Source organism: Nannospalax galili, unplaced genomic scaffold (assembly GCF_000622305.1).
Source record: "Nannospalax galili isolate Female #2095 unplaced genomic scaffold, S.galili_v1.0 scaffold284, whole genome shotgun sequence".
Lineage (NCBI taxonomy): Eukaryota > Metazoa > Chordata > Mammalia > Rodentia > Spalacidae > Nannospalax > Nannospalax galili.
The window spans coordinates 255338-276236 of record NW_008354281.1 but is presented as its reverse complement, the minus strand read 5'-3'; the positions used below and the strand labels follow the sequence as shown (position 1 = coordinate 276236).

The 20899-nt window shown below is 39.0% G+C and overlaps 1 protein-coding gene across 8 annotated transcripts in view; it reads left to right on the top strand.

Moving 5' to 3' along the window:
* LOC103748743 (protein SMG5) overlaps positions 1 to 20899 on the top strand; it is a 122274-nt gene that overhangs the window by 70304 nt on the left and 31071 nt on the right. The window contains exon 1 of one of the 8 annotated variants that reach the window (XM_008851490.2): positions 17310 to 17416. The exons of the other annotated variants lie outside the window; for them this stretch is intronic. The gene's annotated coding sequence lies outside the window, so the exon portion shown is untranslated. Of the gene's footprint in view, positions 1 to 17309; positions 17417 to 20899 lie in introns of those variants that run through there. 8 annotated transcript variants of the gene reach the window in all.

The window sequence follows — 20899 nt, the reverse complement described above, 5'->3', positions numbered from 1 at the left end:
ACCCTGATGATAATGGTGATAGTTTACCTGATAGTATATTTTTCATGAGTTATACCTTCACTAACATTATATGAAAATATTTCATTTCTATTATTCTTAATATCATCAGTTTTTAACAACCTAATGCTCAAATATCTGTACTTTATTATTTCAATGTAACATTTTACTGAATGTCAGCAAAATCTAGTGTTTTCTTATGTCACCAGCCACATGTTTATTATATGAATTACTCGTTATTCTCATGAATTACCCTAATAATGATATTTATATATTTCTATTGCATTGGAGGGGCTTTTTGAAGAGCTGTAATACGTATGAATGATTACTTGTTTTCTAATGATGTTTTATGCTGTCTTTTGTAATTCATAAATGTCTCTGTGAAGTACCATCTCCTGGTCTTTTCCTTTATGTCTCCACATCTACACTCTCTCACAGTGTCCTACCCTGCCTTAAGTGCTGCCAGTGCCATTTTCTCACAATATGGAGTCAGTCTGTTACTTCCAGGTTAGAACATTCTGGTGGCACTAATGGTCTGTCATTGTTGATAAAGATTTTGGACTGCTAAAGAAGGCCTTTATGGTATGGGTCCTTGTTGTCTCTTATTCCTTGTCTGTTACCCACCCTATCCAGTTCTCCAGCCATGTTAATCTAGGATGTTCATACATGTCACACACATGGTGGTCCCTCTTTGTCTGGATGACTTTCTGTTTCCCTGCTTTCCCGATTCAAGCACAGTTATTCTTTCTTTGTATCATCATAAAATATCTACTTTTTTCCCCATTGCTTTCCACATTTTTGCTATGCCAATATGCCTGTAGTCTTTATTTACTTAATGGCATTCATTAATATATACCTGTTTTTTAATTTAACTAAAACTACTCAAAAATGAACTTTTCTATTTCTACACTAAATGGAGATACATTGTAACTTGAAATAGAAGAAACCCATCAAAATAAAACCATTACTATACAAATTTAATTGCACCCTTTCTTATGTCATTTTACATATCAAAAAAGACATGCACAGTGCTTTCACAAGTACTGTTCACCTTCATCTTTTGTCATATTGTTGCCAGGCAGAGTTAAGAAAGAATTTCTGGCGGCTATTTATAGACCATTATATAACTACAGTTATAAGGTTAAATCTCTTATTAAAGAGACTAAATACATCTTTAAGTAATCACATTTATTTCTGGCCATTTTGTGAGCAAAGGGCATTAACTTTGTGCAAATGGAGCATGTCTTGGTTGGCTCTACAGTGGCTACATTAGAGACAGAATGTGATGGAATGAGCTTCTTGGCCCATAGTCTATGGTGTTTGTCTTGATTTGGTAGGGAAAGGATTAAATACAGATAAAAGTCAGTGAGATCAGCAGGGCAGTGGACATGGGATGCCATGCCTCAGGGGTAGATGTTGTTATGGAAAACACAGCTGTCAGGCTAGATTTGTTAGATTATATGGCAGGACTAGCATGGACTTGGAATAAAACACAATAGTATATTTAGATTTGTGACTGGACAAGTGCTGTAGTCAAGCTAGGCTTAATTATATGTGTCATTTGACTTTGTGGTGTTCCATTTTCATAAAACTCTGAAAGACCCATTATTTATCTGAAAAGTTCAAATATACAATTCATATTACTTCTCATAATTCTCTTTTTTTAACATCACTAGTTGCTGATTTGTACATTTAATAGAGATGTGATAAAAGTAGTTTGCATTCAAATGTTGTTACTGTTTCATTTGCTAAGAATAAACCAACATGCATGCTGTTTAATAAATTGGAATCTAGAAATAGAGACAATTACTTAAAATACTTCAAATATGTTGAAAAATTTAACCCAGGATTATAAAGTATCAATTTCTACTAAGAACATATAAATGCTGCCCATTTAAAAAATTCACAGAAAATAGTAAGCATTAAGTAGCACTACAAGAATAGAACTTCGTAACCGGTAATAAAGGGGTATTTATTTCCCACATTACTCCAAAATGTATAATTTTAGTTGTTCCTTTTCAAATTACAACCGGATACAAAAACCCCTTTTCACTCAGAAAGGATGTTATTAAGTTTTCCTTGGGGGGAAAAAGACAGCTGTGTGCAGGCAGGTCTCAAAAATAGTTCTGAAAAGATGAATGCAATAGCTTATTACCAAGGCTATATTGCCATGAGATTAAGCCACGTGGTTGGATCCTTTATATTTTGCACTAACATTATTACCATTCATCATGCATGATCTCAGGCTGTGACATACGCACTCAGCTCAGCAAAGCTGAAATCTTCCTTGTGTGCCATGGGTATCCTTTTCTTCTGTTATCCCATCTGTGATTTTAGTTTTTCTGTAGGACTTCAGTTGAATTTGAACATCACATCCTTGTGAGAATCTCTGTTACTCTATTAGTTACTTTTCTCACTGTTATGCAAAATACCTGACAAGAACCTCTTAAGAGAGGAGAGGTTTAACTTTGGCTCAAGGTTTGAGATGGTATAGACCATGCTGGTGGGGAAGACATGACGGAACTTATGGTGGGCGCATATAAAGGGAACTCAGAGAGCTTGGGCCAGAATCAGACTGCACTATACCCCTCTAGCATATATTTCTATATGCTGGATCTACCATGTCTTAAAGGGAGACAGCGCCCTTCACTGTCCCCCAAATAGCACCACCAGCTGGGGACCATGTGTTCAAACACATGAGCCTATGTGTTTGACCAGAGAGACACCTCACAAGCAGATGATAACAGGTACCTTGTAAAAGTGGCTATGGTGTTGTGAATCTTGTAACATGACTGCTCTCTAAATCAAGCTCAATAAGGGGTCTTCTAGGAGCTATAAGTTCTGTAAATTTCCTACAGCAGTATACTTTATTTTTTCTTCATAGTGTCTTCTCCCGAGAGGCTCCATAGCTTCCAGAAAATTTATCAAGAGTCCATTAATTAAAAAGGTTGTAAACTATTTCTGTTTATCTCATTTATTGTAGTTTATAGTCCTGGACCAGCTGCCACCACACTGTATAGACTCTAAGTATTTTTTAGGATAAGACAAGATAGACTTATTTCTAAAGGATGCTGTGATAAAATATACAAAATATAGCATTTAACATTGTAATAATCTGTAAGTGTACATTTTAGTGGCATTAGTTATAATCACAATGTTGTGGAACCATCACTCCTGTTTGTATCCAAAACTTAACATTATCTTGAATATAAGTCTCTATACCCAATAAACAATGATTCTTTTTCCCATTTCCAAGTTAGCCTGTCTTCTCTTGTCTCTATGAATGTGCCTGTTCTCATGGAATTAGACAGTATTTGCTGTTTCACCTATTTCAGTGGCATACAGTTTTCAAGATCCATCTATATTTTTGTATGTATCAAAAGTTTTCCTTTTACAGTCTGACTGCTATTCTATTATACCATATTCTTAAAATTTTTTATTGAATTTTTGTGTATTTCATACAAAACATCTTAATTCTTTATAACCCCTCCTCTATCAACACCCTGTCATGGATCTCCCCACTACTGGATTTCATGCATTCTCTCATTTATACTAAGGCTTATCTATTAGTCAGGTTAGTATACCTAGATGTTCCTCAGTGCAAACTCATCCACTGGAGTCTAGTCATTCTATCTAGAGTCACTTACTTAAAAAAGATCAACTCTCCCTCACCCAACAGTAATCAGCTGCCAGTAGTTCTTAGGCTATGATTGGGGCCTACTGCCTATTCAGCAGTTCTATGCTGGGTTTCTGTCTGCTTTAGTTTGCATAGGTCTTGTACATACTGACACCATTGCTGTAGATTCATATGAGCAAGGTCTTAGGAACCTCTAAGACTCTGTTTCCATATGAACATGAGTCTTCCCTGGCTCTTAAAGTCTTTCTACCCCCTCTTCCAAAATGTGCCCTGGGTGGGTGGAGTTTAATATATGAGTCCTGTCCAAGGGCTCACACTCTGTAGATTCTTATTCTCTACACTTTGGCCATTTGTGGCCTTTTGCATCGGTTGCCCTCTGTTGTATGAGGGGGCTACACTGATGAGAGTTGAGAGATGAATTAGTATTCTTTCTACACCCTTGTTCCACTGTGTTCCATGAGCCTTAGGTATAGAATTATCAAGGGTGAAATGGGGAAAATGGGGGGTTACTTTAACTGGAAAAGGGAGAGGAAGGGTTAGGCAGGGAGAGAGGAGAGATAAATAATGCTTAGCTAGTGTTAAAAACCAGAGAGAAATGAATTAGTTCAAAAGCCTACTGAAGGCCATATAACAAGAAAAAGTGCCAGACAGGAAAAATCTCCCTTCTCATTGCTGGCCAGGGTAGTCCAAGAAACTCCCCAAATTACACAGGCTATTGCCGCAGCCCTTGATTGCCTCCCAGAACTTGAAGGTAAGACCACATTGCTGAACACAGGAAATACTTTGGACACAGGATTTGGAGCAACAGAGCTGGAACTGACCTGGAAGCCTCCTCCCTGAAGGCCAGCTCTCATAGTTTTGGAGGACATTATGCAAGCTGCTAAGGGAGAACATTAATCTATGGTCCAGCCCCAGCTTTAAGGCCTAATAACCACAACATGACTTAAACATTGTTTAAGGCACAGCAATATCATTGGTGCAGTAGTGGCACTTTTATTTTGGGGGTAATCAACAGCTACCCTAATTGGATTTAAAGCCATCTCAATGGGAGGGAACTCATGCATGGTACTGTAAACATAGTCAAATTCTCAGGGCTGGAAAGGTCAAAGATCTAAGCAAAAACCCTAAGACTGTCATGTCCATAGACAAATGTGATTTCTTACTATATGATAGCTATGGCTCCTTATATTTACAGATGAATATTCACCATATTTTTATGTATTTGTCTGTGGAGAGGTTCTTGGTTGCTTCTACTTTTTAGCTATTGCCAATAATGCTACTATGAACATTGGCTCACAAATATCTCTTTGAATCTTTGCTTTCAATTATTCTGGGCATAAAACTAAAAGTGGAATTTCCAGGAAGATTCTCTTTCAATTAAGTTAAAAATTTAAATTATTTCCTCTGTTCACCAAAAAAGAAAAATTGCTACAGAATTACTCGAGTGGTTGGTTCCTAAACAGTGCTGTATACAGCTCATCAGCTAGGGTTCCACATGGGGTGTCTTTGAGATCACCCCACATTCAAATGACAAGTGCTTTTCTCATGTTATTACCTTGTAAAATACTAGGGGACAAAAATCTATCAAAGAATGAGGCAGCTCTTTACTGCAGATCTTTAGTATAGACCCTTTCTTAACTCAACATTCATGCCTTATAAAAATTGTTTTACTTCATGGTAAAGCAACCTAGGCATTATTCCCATTTAATCTTGAGAATTTATTTCACAAATTGCTTGAAATGGGTCTTGTCACCAATGAAGAAGGTAGAATATACAGACATGTCATTCTTCATGTGGGGATGATTATTCTGGACACGGTGCTCATTTGCTAACCCAGAAAAAGTCAGTTTTGTTTATAAAGACCTTGACATATCCACCAAATTGCAAATTTAAAGTAAATATCATGGCCTTGTACTTGCTGATCCCTGGGGTAATTGCTTAATGCAAGTTCCTCAGAGCTCGTCAGCCTCAGAAATCATATTAAAACGATGACATTATCAAGGCATAGGAGGATGAGGGAGAAAAAATTAAAGATGGCCTTACTGTGGGAGCTAAGACTGAGGATTCATTTTCATGGAGATATTTTGTCCTTTCTCTTAGACTTATCTTTCTATTAGAGGGGCCTGAGAGGAAGAACAGGCATATTCCTGAGAGACTCATAGTTAATTATCCTAAATAATGTAGCCTGGTCTGCCAGTTAATGGGAATGGAAATCAAGTAATGTCAGGGACCTGCAGGGCCACATCTCTTCTTTCGCTCCCTGCTGTCAGTCCTGCTCTGGATTAGCTGTGGTTCTGTAGACCCGACCTCCATACTGGAGAACAATAGAATCATAGAACTGAAGATCTAGATGGTATTGGTACTTATGTCTCTGAATTTCATCTGCATTTCCACCAAGTCAATTGCCAGATCCTAAGTCAGTTGTCCAGAGACAGTGGTCAACATAGGGTGCAGTTTCAAAGTGCCCCAATTTGAACGTCAGGTCAATTTGGATTTGACTTAAGATTCTGATACTTACCCTGAGTTGTGATTCTTTATTAACTCACTTAATCGCTTGACCCTCAGTTTCCTCACCTTTAAGACAATTATAATAAACACTATACATACTTATTATATTGGCAAAACAAAATAAAGATTGTATACTGACACTATTATTGCATGGCTTCACTTTTTTTTCAACGCATTCGTGTTTTTCATGAATATTATCTTATGTTGGTGCAATAGAAGTGCTGTGTATATCACTCATGCCTGAAGTTATCTTAACAGCCTCACATGTTAACTTATCCACCTCTTCAATCCTTTCTCCAAAATTAGATTTGAGCAATCACTTTAAAAGAGAAGCTTGATTACATTATTTCCTTACTTGTAATGTATTATCATTGGTTCACCATCAGGTCTGCTTATTGACATCTTATCGTGGCATTTGATTGACCTTGGTTTCTACTTGCTGTCAGCTTTGTCTCCTGCTCCTATTTGTCCTCAGATATAGCTAAATATCTAAAGTTTTGCATATGCCCAATTCCTTTTCACAACCTTGCTCTAATTTTCCATAATAAACAGACTCTGCTTTGCAAGCCTCTCTCAAATGTCACCCTCCAGAAGCCTTTCTTGGTCCTCTTTCACAGTGCCACTGTAAGATTACAGGACTGCAGTGGGCACAAGGCTCTGGTCCCCACAGAGCAAGAATTGTCTCTCATTTCCTGTATGAAAATGCCAGCCTTCATTCCTGCCCTTTAGTAGATTTCAACTAATATTTACTGAATTGATGAATAAATGAATGTCAGTGCTTTGAGGATCATTAACCTCATGCTCTGAATGTATTTTCCACACTAAGCCAGAGACAAATATCTAGTTACTCCTATTAGTAGCTCTCAGTGGGCTGGGTTGTCACAGGATAAGTCTAAACTTTGCTTGTGATCCAAATAGAGATGAACACATGGGGCTACCTCTCCAAACTTCTCAGACTCTACTGGAATGGTGGTAGAAAAGCACAAAGAATAATACAGTCTCCAGAGTTCAGAGAAAAAGGAGCAGAAATAAAGCACAATGAGTTACATTTTTCCTCACTATCACCAAGTACATGACAGAAGCAAGTTAACGGAGGAAGAATTTGTTTTGACTCACAGGTACTAGGACTACAGCCCATCATAGCGAGGAAGGCATAGCATGTGGCATGATGGGAGCCTGCAGCAGGACTTGTTCATGTCTTGGTAATTCAGGAAGCTGAACTTCCTCTAGCTAGACACCTCCTAAAGTTTCTGCAACTTCCCAAAACGTGCCACCAACCAGGACCAAGTATTTAAATACATAATACATACATGTCAGGGACCATGTAACATTCAAATCACAACACATTATCTTAACCAACTTCTGGGTAGTAAACAAGGGGCCAAAATCAAGGTGGCTAGCTGCACTATACATAGGATGCTAATGAAGGAATATAAAAGAAGAGGGTGAAGAAGGTCAGTACGGTCTAACGGGAGGTCTTTAGGTCACTGGAGATGTGTCATTGAAGGGGATTGGGGACCTCAGTCATTCTATCCCTCCCTCCCCTCTCCCTCCACTTTCCCTCCCTCCTTCCTTCCTTCCTTCCTTCTTTCCTTCCTTCCTTCCTTCCTTCCTTCCTTCCTTCCTTCCTTCCTTCCTTCCTTCCCTCTCTCCCCCTCCCTCCCTCCCTCCCTCTCTCTCTCTCTTTCTTTCTTTCTTTCTTTCTTTCTTTCTTTCTTTCTTTCTTTCGTTCTTCATCTTTCTTTCTCTCCATAAGATAGGTGGGTTTTGCTTTGCCACATGCTCCTGCCTTGCAACCGGATCAAACCAATGGTCCCAATCAACCCCTACCCACAAAGATTTTTTCCAAAACAACCCTTTTCTATTTATAAGTTATCTACTCAGCTATTTGTTACAGTGATAGAAAGCTGATGAACACAAAGTCTTATATACATGCTTTCATCAGACCACTCTTTTCTTGTGGCTATTGTCCTTGTGGACCACAAACTGTTCAGAGGCAGGCTCTTTGTTTTATTTATTTGATTTTGAATGCCAGGTTCTGGTGTTATGCCTGCAATACTTGATTCTTGGTATGCATTGTTTGAAAGAGTGAGTGCATTACCGTGGCACTGTGTGCTTTAAAAATTTTATTTATTTATTTATTTATTTATTTATTTATTATTGTTTTTTATGTATAGCAGCATATTGCCTGCATGCATGCAAGTACACTCATATTTTGCAATGGTCAGAAGAGGGTGGCTGATTCCCTGGAACTGGAGTTGCAGACAGTTGTTAGCTGCCATGTGTGTGCTGAGAACCCAACCTGAGTCCTCTTCAAGAGCAGCCAGTGCTCTTAACCGCTGAGCCATCTCTCCAGTCCTGCATGTTGTGCTTTTTGGCAGTGCTTACTCTGTGGCTCATGCTCCAATTGTCACAGTATTATAAGCAGAGCTGAGCATATTTAAGAAGGTCCTAAATGTATATAATATCTAGCTTAAACTCTGTTCTAGGCAAAGGGATTAAAAATGCATGGTACATGCAAGACTGTATGACATTGAAAATTAGAAATCACCTAAAATTCTATCTTCCTAAAAGAATCTCTAGTGTTTTACACTTGTTTCTGCTTCTTATGAATGCATAATTTTTATTTTTGCATACCCTCAATCCAGAATAATGTAAATACCATATTAATTGCTTTTTTGTTTAATATCTCATATTCAGATAAAGTCATAGTTTATAAAAGCATTTCTGTTAGCTGAATACAAGTCCAAGTTCTATGAGCATTTTTATTATTCCTGTAGAAGATTCTATGCTACTTTTGAGAAAAATTTTACTGATTTATACTCCCATCTGTCATGCATTGGTGTATCCCCTTTGATGCTTTGAAAAGACGAACTCCTCAATATGTGAAACTATATTAATTCAACTGTGAACCTAAAAATTTACCTAATTTTGAAGGAGATGCATCTTTGCTTTGGAAATTGTCATTGAATATGTTAATGCTGTAATGAAATCTTCTTCTAATCATGTGGTTATTAAATAAATAATTTAAAAAAAGATGAACTCCAGAACTGAATCAATTCTGCCCTCTTGTGGTAAATTTTAGAATGTCAGGATAGACCTTTTCCAAGAATTTATGAATTTATGTAGTATTTTTTAATCAATGTCTTATTGCAAATTAACAAATTTTAATTGCATGTACATATGGAGTACAGTGAGATGCTTTAATGTGTGTACTGTTAAATTATTTAGGTGTTCTGAGCCTAGTATAATGCTATTCTTATTAGCATTCTGTTTTCAAATGCAATGCAGGAATGCAATATTAGTTGAACCGATTCACAGAAGTGGATTGCGTGCACAGTCCATTACATTAACTACAAAGTAAATTTGGAACAGGTCCATATAAAAGGAGACAAATTTTCATCTAGTGGGTTAGGGATTTGTGGTTTTTACCTAAGAAGCAACTTTTGTTTCTGGAAAGGGATGGGCAATTAAATTATGTAAAGGAGTAAGAAATAATGTAGTTGAAGACTGAGGAGATGTTTTTAGATCGAGAGGAACCAATAAGGAATGCCTGGTTTAATTATATTACAAATGTGGAGAGTGAGTGTCAGTAAATCATACAGAACTTAGAGGTGCCAGGCTCACCCTTTTAGCCACCCAACTCCATGAGAAAACTCTTTCCATTAGGTCTCTTCAAGAGTTGTAAGTATTGGTTATACTTTCCTTTTGGGTGTTTAAGACCATACAGTTAAACAGGAAGAGACATAGGAAGCACTTTGAGAAACAGCCCAAACATGGGGAAGCAGAATTAGTAGGTGGGATGGCAGAGAGGAAATGTGACTTGAATCCTTAGGTCTGATTTGCAGGCAAAATCTGTGGGTACTGTAAGAATAGCCAAATACATGTGGCTGGAGAGATCATAGATCTTAGCAAAAACCCCAAGACTATTACATCCCTAGACTAATGTGTTTTCTTACTATGTGCAAAATATGTGTCCTTGTATTTACAGACAAATATCCCAGTCACCACTTATCAAAGAAGCTTCTTTTGCATCAGATGGAGACTATTACAGAGTTCCACAACTGTCACAGACAGTGTCTGTGAATTGCCCAAGTCTAAGTGGCACATCTACAATGTAATCCCTACACCTAAGGCTCATGGAACATAGAACAAGGGATAAAGAGGACAATAGCGAATATCTCAATTCTCATTAATGAAGCTCCCTCATGCAACAGAGGGTCAGGAACACAAAAGGTCACAAATGGCCAGATCATAAAGACTAAGGGTCTGTGGAATGCCAGTCTTTGGACAGGACTCCTGTATTAAACTACATCTGCCCAGGGCTCAGGGACTATTGTGGGAGAGGGGCTGAAAGATTGTAAGAACCAGGGAGGAGGTGCATTACCATATGTAAATAGAGTCATACAAGCTCCTGGGATCCTGCTCATATGAACCTACAGCAGTGGTGTCAGCATGTACAAGACCCATGAAAACTCAAGCAGACAAAAACCCAGCATAGAACTAGGGAAATAGACAGCTGACCCCAATCTTAGCTGAAGAAATATTGGCAACTGCTTACTACTAGGTGTGGAAGAGCTGATCTTCCTAAAGTGAGAGACTCTAGATAGGTTGACTAGACCTCAGTAGATGAACTTGTGCTGAGGGATATCTGGGGATACTAACTTGACACAATAGGCCTTAACACAAATGACAGAATGTACAAATTCCAGTGTGAAGAATGCTATGGGAGGGTTCTAGTGGGGAAGGGGGTATAAAGATGATTAAGATTGAATTGTTCTGTATGAAATACACAAAAATTTAATAAAAATATTCCATTACAACAAATAAATAGTAAAATCTGTAAATAAAAAAAAAAGGAATTGTGGAGGATGGCTTTAGGTTAGATGGACCTGGAAGAATTCTCACACATAATGGTTGAGATAAATAGAAGGAATTGAAAGACAGGAAAGGGGGCTAAGGAAAGTACATGTATAAGAAAAGGAAGAGAAACCAACTGTATCAAATGTACTGAGTCAAGAACATTGATTACTGGAAATGCCCATGGCTTTAGCTACTGGAGAGGTCTTAGATACTCTTGTTGGGAAAGTTACAGCAGGGTGGGTGTGATAGAAGCCAGATTAGAGTGTGTAGGGAAAGATGGTGGAGTAGAAAGACCCTGCTAAGAGATTAAATAAGAGGATGCTGAAAAAGGATCTCCACAGAACAGTTGACACAGAATACATATGGAGACAGAAGCTCGGACACAGGAAGGCTGAGGGCTGAAGGAGAGGTGATGACCTGCAGATATCTCATTTGGGAAAGCTTGCCGTGAAGGGGATGAGCAAAGATAATATGAAAGTAGAAAGAGATAAATTCCAGGGAACTTTGTTCCTCTCTCTCGGAATGAAACTATGTTTAAAAAGACTGACCAAAACCCAAAAAAGAGGACCAAAAGGAGTATTTTATGGAGTTCTTTGGAAGATGGGAATGATGGGGTCTTTGACTTTCCTTCTCCATCTTCCTGTTAAAAATCAGTTCATAACCAAAGAGAACAGCCAGGACTATTATTATTCTAAACAACTTTATTTTTCCAAGATTCTGATCATCACTATCAAAGAAGCACTTACAGGTCTCTAAGTGACATGAGGTAGTCTAACAGGAAGCATTATTCTCATCCCTTTCTGGTAACTCTGGAAGGACTGACTCATCCATATCTGCTGTGCACGGTGTGTACAAAGGATGAGGAAGCACAAGGCTTTGTTCATTTGGGAAGACTTTTTTCATTCCCCTCATCAAGCTCCCAGCATGCTCTTGATAAAGATGATCTTAAAACTCCCTTGAAGATGTTATAATTGAAAACAAAAAGGAGTAGACTACAGTTTTATGAGCATTTATGCTCAATATTAAAATATGTGTAAGTGGTAAAATTTGTCTTTATGTTGCTTATTTTCCTTTTGACATTTGCTGAGGGAGCATGTGTGGAGCATCTTCCAAGTACCTGTGCTGAACTTGATACAGGAAATTGAACCATGAATGAAAGGCTTCCTGCTTTCAAAGGATTTATAGCCTGCTGCAACCAAGATAAATACAGAGAAGAAAATAAGCTACCTAAATGTAAATGTTAAGTATTCATGCTGAGCTAATGGTGCCAAGTAAGGTCTGGTGCTGTGGTCTTGGAAGTTCTGGAAGGCTTTGTTTTAAGATAAAGCTTGGAAACTGAAACCTAAGGATGACAAATACTAACCAAAGGGACCAGGAGGAGCAGAGGTCAGAGGGAGTAGGCTAGGCAAGAGCAAAATAAGCATTGCATTCGGGGTCATGGCTGTGCACAGAGTGAAGGGGGAAGTAGCAGGAGATGAGACTGATAATTCAAGAAGGTCCAGGCAGTAATCAGGACACACTTCTCTAGTGCTTACCTGTGCCAGGCTTTATGCATTAACATGTATTAAGCCTTTATGAAAATGGTCTGAGTAGAGAACACCACTGTCTGAATCAACCAGATGAGAAAGTTCAGTGAGGGCAAGTCGAGTTCCCAAGGTTGCACTTTGGGGAGGAAGGAGTTGGCATCACCTTGGGATAGACTCTGACCACTGTATTGCACAGACTCTCACAGGCTTTTGATGGGTGGTATGAAGACAGATCTCAGGTTTTGCATAGGATAGAAGGCTGACAGCCTAAATGAATGTTCTGAAAGAGAAATAGAAATTGGGAGGTGGTGAAATGGTGTTATGAGAGGAAATGCAGGGGAGCAAGGCCAGCTGGGAATCCTCTTTGTAGACAGGGAATAACAGCTGAATTCAGGGATCTCCAAGGCCCACTTGAAATTTGCAGCTAGCTTATGCTCAACTAGCTAGGTTTCTTCTAAACTGTCATGTGTGAGGGGAGACAGGCAAGGAACAGGAAAGAGAAGGATGAGGAAGGGTACCAGGCTGAGGAGTCAGTCTCTGAAGTAGCTGATAACGGTTCTGCTGTAGGTGAAGTAGACTTAGAAGGTGTGGTGAGCTCTGGGTGAGGAATGTGAGTTAGCTGTACTAGAGGAAGGGGACTATGGTAGAGAGGAATGTACAATAAAAATAAAAGGTGATAATTAGTCTAATAGTAGAAGTGAGAATTAACTTGGCAGAACACAAAGACATATTAATTACTCTGGGTGGGGTTTTTGGGGGAGAAGGATAGTGTACAAAATGACTTACAAAATCTTGTAAAGCTTATAATTTAGTGAGGGTGGAAGAGTGCAAATAAATTAAAAATGAGCACTAATAAAGAACACAACTACAGAGATAAAGCATTGCTAGATTATTTCAAGTGACAATCAAGGAAAAGTAGCAGCCAGATACCTTAATAGACTTGATAATTTCTATGGTTTTTGGAGCCCAAACTTGCCCCCTCTTCCCACTGTAGGGTCCTACTTTTTTACTTCTTTCCCCTACTCTTCTTTGGTCAAAGATCCAAAGCTTGCATAGGAGTAGAGGTAGGTGAGTCTTGCAGGTGCTAAGCTTATATTGGTTTCCTCAACTCTGAGGAGGAAGTTGGGCAAGATAATGATTTGGGGAAGAGAATATGCAGGACAGAGAAGAGATCAAGCCATGCAAGGGGAAATGTGTCGTTATTTGCTACAGTCCTGGAGAAGCCTTACAGAGGAAAGTGCCCTATGTCCCTATGATGGTTCGAATGAGAATTTCCGCCATAGACTCCAAGTATTAGAATATTTGGCTCCAGTTGGTGGCAATGTTTGTGGAGGTTTGGGAGGGATGGCCTTCCTGGAGGATGTCGTCACTGGAAGCAAGCTTTGAGAGTTTATAGTATTGTTCCACTTCTAGTTCGTCTCTTTCTGCTTCCTGTGAGTGCTTGAAAATGTGAGCCCTCAGCTTTCTGCACAGGCTGCCTCTTGCCATGTCTCCCCTGCCATCATGGACTCTTATTCCTGTGGAATCATAAGCCAAATAAACTCTTCCTTCTATAAGCTCTCTTGGTCAGGGTACTTTCTCACAGCAACAGAAAAGTAACAAATACAATCCCTGACTTGTGTGATAGAAACTACATGAGTCGTCCATGCTCCACAGACCTATGATGTGGCTCTGAACCATGTATTCCACACATGTTATCCCTTTGTCTTCTCTCAGCCATCAATGCAGCTATGTCCTATTATTCTTTTAAAGATGAAGAAATGGAAGCCTGGGAATAATGAACAAGTCTTTCAAATCACACATCCTAAAGTCGTTTTAAATCTGAGCCCTACTTCTACAGTCATCCTACCAGATAGATGAGCCTCCCTATGACAGTTTTTCTAATGTCCCCACTCAAAAGCCAGCTGTAATTGTGCCTAGCTCAGAGCTAATTCCAGGGTGTCCTACTTGCAGTACAGAGCATCGTAATCACTCTCATTTAGTAAGTAGAATAGTTGAATAGCAAAAGGTTCAGCCTATATCCTAAAGGAAATAATCAGCCATGATATGAATTTGCTCATTTGTGGGGTAGATTATTTAATCCTATGGCTTAGACTGCAGAATTAAGTTTCTGTCCAATTAATTGTCTTTGGTCTCAGAACAAACTTTATGAATATCAGCTATCAGCTATGGAATGCAGCTTGTGAATAATCATGCAGGAAAGTTCATTTTCCAGTTGTTTTGTTCCATGCTGTTCAGCTTAAATAGGGAGCAAGGGGGCAAGGATTTCAGATTAATTGCGGTGAAGCTCATTGAGTAATGCAAATCAGGGTTTTCATTTAATTGTCTTTGGTCTCAGAACAAACTTTATGAATATCAGCTATCAGCTATGGAATGCAGCTTGTGAATAATCATGCAGGAAAGTTCATTTTCCAGTTGTTTTGTTCCATGCTGTTCAGCTTAAATAGAGAGCAAGGGGGCAAGGATTTCAGATTAATTGCGATGAAGCTCATTGAGTAATGCAAATCAGGGTTTTCATCGCCACAGGGGAAACACGTTCAAATGATCCTTTCCAAAGTAGTTTCTGAATGATGCCCCTCAGGATACACCTCCAGATTTTTTTCAAGAAGTGAATTTTAATCGTTCTATTTTGGGTGCATCTCTTCATTTTTTGGTATAAGCCACATAAATGGTTTTCGCTGGTAGACAGTCTTTTAGTCTCAGATAACCACACCAGGTGCACTAAATCTGAATGTAGCCTACAAAGGCTGGCACAGAAAGTCTGGGCATGATTGAGGCCACTCGGAAGACCTGGCTGAGAACATGGCTCAGCGCCATTCCTATATGAGTCTCCAGAAGTGTCAGGCCTTTTATTAAATCACATTATTAAATATTATATTTTATAGTGTATGCACATGCACGCACATACCGTGACACATGTGTGGAGGCCAGAGGAAAACTTGCAAGAGTCAGTTTTCCCTTTCCATAATGTGGGACTTAAGGATTGAACTTACGTCCTCAGACTTGGTGCCATGTGCCTTTACCTGCTCGGCCATTTTGCCTAGCCCAACGTTGCATCTTCATCTCCTGTCTCATTGAGATTTTTCAAGGACAGCCTGTGTGTGAGCTTTATTGTCTTTGTGGAGAAGCAGGCAGGAGGAATGAAACAAAGGAGATCTTACATTCCTCCTACAACTAATACAAAAAAAATGATAGTCAAATACTGGCGTCAGGTGTTACAGAAAGATTAAATGGATTACAAGGTGAGTGAGTGAATCCCAATAGCTAAAAAGGAGTTTTCTGTTTGTGGCTTAGCCCCTGCTAGTTTAGATCTCTATGATATTGGCAAATTTAATATTTGAGAAGTGAAAGCCTTGTTTCTCAGTATTTCATGAGGATTTCTGTCATTTAGAATTGAGTTTTTGTACCACACTTGAAATTCATGGGCAAGATTTAGGGTGCGTGCAGGAAAGAGAGCATTCATTGTGAAGGCATTTTTATTATGTAGCTGTCAACTCCTTAGGTTTTGAATTATTCAGACAGATTACATAGACTTTGGACTTTTTCCTCCCTTCATGACATCTGTTATTTCATTTTTATTTCTCTTACTAATACAGATGGTTCAAAGACTCCATCAAAGTAGACAACCACAGGAACAGAGCATATTAGCCATCTACAAAACCTCTTGATCAACTTAGCTTCAAAGTTCATCTCTTCAGTGCCCATTTTTTTATTGTTGTTTGTTTTTTTGTTGTTGCTGTTGTTGTTTATTATTTATTATTTTTAATTTTTAATTGAGTTTTTATGTATTTCATACAGAACATCTCAATAACTCTTAGTTACCTTTATACTCCCTTCCCTACTGGAACTCTCCCATAGCCCCCCACTGGGATTCATACATTCGATCATTTGTGTAAAGGTCTATTGTGTTCTGTTGTTAGTGTACCCAGATGTCCCTCAGTGCAAATTCATCTACTGAGGTCTAGTCAGTTTTTCTAGAATCCCTCACTTTAGTAAGATCAGCTCTTCCTCACCCAGCAGTAATCAGTTGCTAATATTTCTTCAGCTCAGATTGGGGTCAACCTTCCATTTCCCAAGTTCTATGCTGGGTTTTTGTCTGCTTCAGTTTGCATGGGTCTTGTGCATGCTGAAACCATTGCTGTAGGTTCAAATGAGCAGGATCCCAGGAGTCTGTAGGACTATATTTCCATTTTTCTCACAAGTTTCTTGTCCCTTTCTCTGTACCTGAATATCCCTGATCCTGATAGCTATATGAGCTTGGAGAAGGCATGTAAATTAACTCAAGGACGTTGTTTTATGAGATGAAGACATTCTTTGTTCTGTTGTGAGGTGTGGAGACTCGAATGAGATAGGGCATGTAAAGCTCTTCAGAAATGGTGGAACCTTCTGCAAAGGCTTATCAAATATTGATGAACTGCCATCCTCTAATGTGTACATCTTTGCTTCATCCAGTTTGAAGTCCCACCATCTGATGTCTCTGAAAGGTTTCCATTGTGTCCTTATAATGCACTGTACAACCAGACATTTGTCCTTAGCAACCAGCAAGTCTAGCTCCTTTTTGTTAGTCTGAGAAATAGGTATCTTTAGTCTGCTACTGAGCTGAAACTTGAATTTTGTAAAGGCAGATGTTTAAGTTTGAATTCCTAGAAATGATGCTAGTCACTGACTGCACATATTTAGCTTCTACCTTATGTCAGGTCCTGCTCACTGCACTGAATATGGTGTCCTGCTGGATATGTTCTCAGGGCCTCCGCAGACCTGCTCTTGAACCATCTCCACCCTGCTCTGTGCCCCTGAGGTTGATCTGGAGGGGCTGCAGCAGGGCATTCAAGGATGGAGGAGAAGGAGGAGATACTGATTTCCACAAGAGGATTCCATAGGCTGGGTATGTCTCCACTGCAGGTCCTTCTTCATCCAGGCCCCCTTTTCTCTGGTTTCTTTCTAGTTATGCACTCATCTTGACCTTCAGCTCTAAGAATGACAACAACAGTCCCAGGTTACCAGTCCCTAAATATTGCTCTGTTCCTGCAAAGCAGAGGCTAATGGTCATTTGTCAATAGTTCCTTGTTTAACTTCCTGCAGTTAGTTACTCATGTGCTTCCTGTTGGGAGTGGCTCTAATTAATTTAGGCAATAAATCTGCTTTCAAATACTTGCTCTTCTGGAATTTATAATCTAGAAGGGAAATAGATATTTAGCAATTAAATAAAATATGCAAAATATTAATAGAGAAATTATCCTTATGAAAAATGTAGTTTATTTGATGGAGTAAAACTAGTGTTGGGTGATTTATGATGTTAGACAGATAAGTGGAAAATTTTTTTTAAATATTTTTATTGAACTTCTGTACATTTCACACAACAGTTCTTAATCAAATTTATACCCCTTCCCCATCCTTGCCCCCCACCCCACACCAGACCTCATACATTCTGCCATCCATCTTAAGTCCTATCCAGTCAAGCATTTGTAAAATGGAAAATTTTTCAAAAGAAATGATAATTTGATTCATGACTGACAAAGCTTTAAAGGACAATAAGGCACAGGCTCAGAGGTCCTTAGGTAGAAGTAAGAAAAAAGGGGATGGAAGAGATGAGTTATTGGTTAAGAGCACTGGTTTCTCTTGTGGAGGACCTGGGTTCAATTCTCAGCACCCACATGGCAGCTAACAACTGTACGTAACTCCAATTCCAGGGGATATGACTCCCTTTTTTGACCTCCACGGGCATTGTATGACACAGGTGCACTTATGCACATGAAGGCAATACACTGACACAGATAAAACAAAAGTAATAGATAAGAAAAAAAGCAAAGACCACAGAGGAGCTCAGAGTGTTGGAAGAGGGAGGACAGAAAGCAGAAAGGAACCAGTGTCGTGATGCCCAGCCTAACGGTGGGAAGCAGTTGTGGGAGAGACCTGGCAAGGCGCATACTTGAATGAGCGTGGCTTTGTGACTTGCTTTTTCCATCTCACCTGCCTAGAGACTCCAAGAAGACAACAGATCAATAACCATTTCTTTCCCAGTAGAAAATACAAGATGTATCTGTACCCGTGAGTTACATTTTTTAAAAAGTTTCATTGTGATTTTTGAAGATCTAGGTCAATACCTGTCTGTCCCTTCTTCTCTTTTTCAATACATATATGGGTTTTTCTGCTTCAGGTGGTCACTTTTAATTTCTGGGCTTGTCATCCACACATCTAAACCTGAGTCTGTTTCATGCCATTGCAAAATTCTCTTCCAGAAAGCCCGTCAGGCTTGTAGCTTATTACTTTTTACACAGATCTTCACTTGTGTTTTTCTCTTCCCTTTAAATATATGTAACTGTCGTCTCTGATTTTAAAGTTCAGGCCTCACACTGCAGTTGTCCAATTCTTGTAATACTTCCTTATTTCACAGTCATCTTTGTTACTGATCCATCTGCTACTTCTGCAGTACCATGCGATCTTTACAGTACTGGCCAGAGCCTGCAGCACGGCACCAGACTTTAGCTTGCTGAGTTTGTAACAGAACCACCTATAGCTCTGATGAGCAGAATGATCAAAGAGAGTTGTCTTTGGGGGAAAAGTTCTGCAACTGAGCAGGCATGATGGTGCATGCCAGCAATCCCAGAACTCAGGGGGCAGAGGCAGGGAGATCACAAGTTTGAGGGCAGCTGAACTAAATAGCAAATCCTGAAGACCTATCTGAAGACCTTAGAGCCAGGGCTTCTTGCCTGAGAAGCAGTGTCCTTTAGTGCCTTGCCAGTTGCGTATCAAATTCAGTATCACTGCCTCTGAAAAGTTTGCAAATTTTATCAATTTTGAAACAAGTTCTTTTAAAAGCATCTTAAACATTTTTGGATGAGTGATTATGTAAAATATGTTTGAGTTTTTCTGCACATAATTTTTTAAATGGCAGGGGTGTTTTTGGTTATTGAAGACACAAAGACTACAATTCCATTTTGTTACTATATTGAACACCTTTGCTTAGGGATACTTCCAAGAAGGAAATATAAATATTGTTTTACATTTAGGAAAAGGTTTTGGCTGAACTATTCGGATTTCAAATTACTTTTTTAGTAGAGAATTTGCCCAATAGAACGATGCTGAATGAGGGAAATCTGCGAGTTTTCAGAATTTGTTCCGTATTTTCAAGCTTTGGCTTCCTATTGAGAATGTCAAACACGAGACCCTCACAGACAGCATGGCACAGGACTTGTTGCATCACATTTTTGTTTTGCTCGTCCTCTAGTGGACCACCCAACACCCATGCAAACAAGGGGTAGAACCAATTATAAGATTTATAAAGAATTTAATTTTATTTATAAAGAATATAAATAAGTAGAGTTAGAAGAGGATAGGCTTATGAGATGTGGAGGAGGGGCCCAGGAGAAGTAGAATTAAAATAATTGTTCAGCGTTAGACCCATATGAGGCATTACTATATAGTAACCACTAGATGGCAGGAGTGAACAACATAAAAATAAACTGTGGCTTCTGAAGTAAAAAAAGAAAAATAAAAACCCAATCGTTTTATTTCTTTCTTCCTTTGCCCCTTTCGTCTCCATTTCTTAGGAGCTCATCTCTCGCTCTTACTCTTCCCCTCTATGTCTGTCACTGTACTTGTGTTTGAAGAACTCTACCTGCGTCTGTAAAATTTGATGCGTAAAACAGTCACACATAGTTGTAATTTAGTTACTAACAATGCACCAAGTATTTTCTCAAATTCAAGAGGTTTTTCAGAAGTGCTTTGTGCTTGTGGTGGGGATCAGGCTTCAGAAGATAGCAAGGCTCAGAAAGTCTTAGGCCTTTTAGTCCAGGGCTCTAGCACTGGCAGGCTGAGTGCGGGTGGGGCAGAGTGGAGATGAGTAGGCAGTACGTACAATGAGAAAAAAGCACAGAAACCACTGGGGCCCTTCCTACACTGATAAGAATATTCCGTTTCTGTGATATTATCAAAGGGGAGGCTTGCTAAGGATCAAAGTGCTGAACTAAAACTATTCTTCAAAACCAAACCAAACCAAATCAAACCAAACCTCACCTAACCAACCATCCAAACAAAGCAAATATGAAAGAAAAGCCCCACAAGACTCAGTTGTAGAGATTTGAGAAATGAGCTGCCGTTTCGTTAATCCCTTGCTTAGAGGAGCCAAGGGTTTGAATTGAGCTCTGTGTTTGATATAGGCTTCCAGTTCTCTCTCCCTGGAGTCATCATTCTCCTCAGTAAATCTTCCTTCCATTTATTATTAATTTATTTATTCTATTCTCAAAGGTCTCTTCTTTTGAAGACTAGGGTTCTGGATTCTTAAACATAGAATTTGAATTTGGTCTCCCGATTGCTCTGTCACTCAAAAGCATCAAATCTTAGGATGTATGAAGAAGTCTTATGAAAC